We start from the raw sequence: 3957 nt of genomic DNA on the forward strand, positions 1-3957 counted from the left end.
CTTCTCACTTTTGAGGTAAGTTTATCAAACCCTTTTTTGAACTGGAACACTGTTAGTATTGTTTGAATTATGTGAAAGACGTGTACATGAGGTGACGAGTGTGAACCCCGCTTATATGTGGCAAAATTGACCGGTTATACTCTTAGGTTACTTAATGCTTTTAGTTAGAAGTTGTTATTAACATCTTTTGTTATTCAATTCATTCTTATATTCTTAGATTGTAGTCGTTATTTCATGCTCTAGTTTCCATTATCGAGTTTATTCTTATGTGGCTTAATTGAAATTACTGTTACATGCTATATCTTCCATTGTCAAATTTATTATGAAAGTACAAGAGGGGGGTGAATTGTAGCCTTTTTAAATTTCTAGTCGACTGCTCTTCAGACCTAGTCGACTTATGCAGAGACAGCCTACATAGAACTGTTAGTCCTTTCGATTTAAACAAGTGTTTATCACAATAAACAGTAAAGGAACATAATATAATATAAGAGCGAAAAAGTAAACGACACCAGGAATTTTATATTGGTTCGGAATCAATATGGTATTGTGATGACCCAAAAAGTCATAACTTATTTTAGAAATAAATCTGTGTTCTGAGGCCTAAAAAAACTCTTTCTGTCTCACCTCGATTTGCATGCGCAGTCTGGAAGCGTATCTGGAAAGCCGTTATGTGAAAATCTGTGAAAAATGATAAATTTTGCTTTTAAAATGAATTTAAGTTGACTTCGGTCAACATTTTGGGTTAGCGGATCCGGACTGGTGATTTGACGGTTCCGGAGGGTTCATAGGAAAATATGGGATTTGAGCGTACGCCCGAAATTGAATTCCGAGGTCCCAAGCCCGAGAAATAAATTTTTAAAGAAAATTGTTCTCTGAAATTTTAGGAGTTTTTGGAAATGTGAATGTATTAGAATTTGGTGGTATCGGGCCCATATTTTGGTTTCGGAGCCCGATACAGGTCTTATATGGTATTTAAGTTGAGCCCGTAAAATTTGTTAAGAAACGGACTTGAAATGATGCGAATCGGATTCTCATTATGGCTACTTCTGGAAAAAGTACCTTCTCCCAAAAAATACTTTTTGTTAATACACGAGTGACTTCTGTACCGACTTCCACTGGACATGGCATTAGTAATAAGAACATTCTTCAAAAAAAAAAGAAAAAAAGAATAGCTTTCTAGAAATGCAGCTTGTGTTATTTTATTGGCAATGTTACTGCAAAATTGGCTTTCTTTCTTAATTTCAATACTAGGTGCACCATATGGGGTAGATCTGTGTTCTTCAGTTACTGGTTTATAACTCTTATGTTTTGTTTGCCAAGATTTCTTGTCTTCTGCGTTAGAGATATGCAGATGCAAATGGGGTATAAACTCTAAGTAGTATATTGAAGTAGTTAAGAAAAGAATCAAAAGTTAACAATGTTAACTTCAAGTAGTTAGGTTAAAGGACAAAAATTGTACTCTGATCCCTCCGTTCCAATTTATGTGAACTTGTTTGACTGGGCACGAAGTTTAAGTAAAAAATGAAGACTTTTGGAATTTGTGGTCCTAAACAAGTCCAAATGGGGCCCAGAGTATTTGTGTGGTTATAAAAGCTTCTTATTAAGGGTAAAGTTGTAACTTTAAGCTAAATTGTTACCAAATTTAGAAAAGGTTCATTCTTTTTGAAACGGACCAAAAAAGAAATAGGTTCACATAAACTGAAACAGCGGGAGTACAATTTATCCAATTGAAGGTTAAATGTGCTTGGTCCACTAATACAAGGACTAAAATCAGGCTTAGGCAACAACCTAAAGACTAAAACTTCTATCTTCCCTTTAATATATAGATAGGTTAATAAGGTGTACGTAGTAATTAACACACATCTACTTGTAAATTACTCTTTAGATGGTATGGTGTCGTTGAACACAAGTGGAGTGTTACCATTTTTGGATCGTTATTTATTCTCATCATGTTGGGAAATCCAAATAAAGAGATGTTGTTTAACAGGATTATTGTTGTAACTCGACAAACTAAACATAAGGGTTAGTTATATGAAATTATGAACCATATAGTATATTATTTTGTCTTTTAAGACAAACTAGAGTTCTCTAAAACAAATATATAAGATAGATACATATTCTCTAGCTACGCGATTAAATATTATTACATAATTACTGGATTTCCTAACACAAATATATATCTAATAAAAAAAACTACTAGTTCTATGGAAAGTACATAGTACTTTAGCTCCGCTCCTGTGAGACATACATGTAATTCCATATAATTCTCGTATACTACTGCTGCTTCGCTACTTTAATGTTGTAGCTGTTGTCGTTGCTGTTACTGTTACTGTTGCTATTGATCTTTCTAGTTCTGCTCTTGTTGTTGCTGCTGCTGCAACTGATCAATGGAATTCAAGCAAGTGCATCAAACTTAATAAATCTTACAATGATGAGTTCGATACAGAAAGGCCAGGATGGAGATCTCCTTCTCTATTGGACATCAAACCTAAATGTGCTTCGGAGCAAGAAAAACATAAAAAATGTGTCGTAATTGACAAAACCATACAGATATACATATATTAAAATCGAAACATAAGATTTAAACAGATTATAGATAAGTACTCTACGTCCACGAACATTTAAAGCTAAATACTTAATGTTTGAACAATAAAATCTCCAACGTAAAGATTCTGTGCATAAATTCGAACATTCAAAGCTAACTGTTTGAAGTTTAGACATAGCATGATACTCTTTCCAAAACTACAGTATATAAAGATGACTTAAAATAATAATTGTACCAAAATTGAACAAACAAATTGATAAAATTATAATTTTAACCACTCTTTGCAAACTGAAAAAAGGGGATTGTATTCCTTTTATTAATTAATGCTGAATGGACGACTAACTCTAGGAGAAGAAAAAAATGCTTTATGGATCTGAAAGATTAAGAAGAGTGAATTTTAAAAGATTTTTTATGGCATCAATTTTTATTTTTTCATGTGTTACAATATTTATAAATAAACTTAACCGATTGTAGATACCATGATATCCGGAAGGGAGATCGTTCAAGCAGCAAGGCTCCATTACCTAAGCATATTGACAGTTATAAGTGTAAGAACCAATTAAAGAATAAAAGAATAGAATATTAAACAAATACAAATGCTATTAATGAAGAAAAGAACTAACAATTTGGTGACTCATTGATTCAATTTGGATGAAACCTTTTACAGGATTCAAGGTGGAATTGGCTTCCAACGTCTTCATCGTCGTTGAAATCCTCATCCTCATCATTATCTTGAGATGTGTTCATGTATAGCCGCACAGGTTGAGAAGTGATTGATGAGAGAATGATAAAGCATATATGAGTTTATATAGGAGAGAAATGGTGCTCTAGGGTTTTTTGTATTTTAGTAAGTTGTTACCAACTTTAGTAATATGTGCTTTTAGTCCTCTATTGTATTAGAAATATTAACTCCTCTATTTCTTCAAACTCATAAGAGAATACTCTCTCGTAACAATTGCTGTGGAGATATTTGAATTGGCACAAAATTTAACAATGAAATAAATATTTTGAAATTAGTAGTATAAAACAAAGGTCGGATCTTTAGCGATTTGCATTTTGGACCCTTGCTAGAGAGAGGAATATTTAATTTGTTTATATTTGACATATAACAGGCGGTAAGTGCCACTGCACTGTATTTATCCTCGAAATTGGATAACAATTAAATTTGTAAGTGGTTTTAAGGATGCGTGGATTAAAATGTCACAACAAAGCGATAAATTAGAATTGCAATTGAAACGAACAATGATAAAGTAAATTTAAACCACACAACTTGAACAGTTACAGTCTTGCAAAGTCAGTCACACTTAAAATGGATGCAGCTGGATCGATATCAAGATACAGAAGAACAAGAGCTTAAAGAAAGAAATTAATAATATACTACTTTGGACTGCGTGTTACCATGTACTTTACAA

General features: G+C 32.8%; 1 long non-coding RNA gene across 1 annotated transcript; it reads right to left on the reverse strand.

Moving 5' to 3' along the window:
• Positions 1 to 2060: 2060 nt before the first annotated feature.
• Positions 2061 to 3357, reverse strand: LOC142170555 (uncharacterized). The gene is made up of 3 exons (XR_012699797.1): positions 3169 to 3357; positions 3024 to 3069; positions 2061 to 2497 (listed from the first exon to the last, which is right to left on the reverse strand). It is a non-coding gene; the product is annotated as an uncharacterized LOC142170555 (long non-coding RNA).
• Positions 3358 to 3957: the final 600 nt, after the last annotated feature.

The sequence above is a fragment of the Nicotiana tabacum genome, chromosome 16, assembly GCF_000715075.1.
Source record: "Nicotiana tabacum cultivar K326 chromosome 16, ASM71507v2, whole genome shotgun sequence".
NCBI lineage: Eukaryota > Viridiplantae > Streptophyta > Magnoliopsida > Solanales > Solanaceae > Nicotiana > Nicotiana tabacum.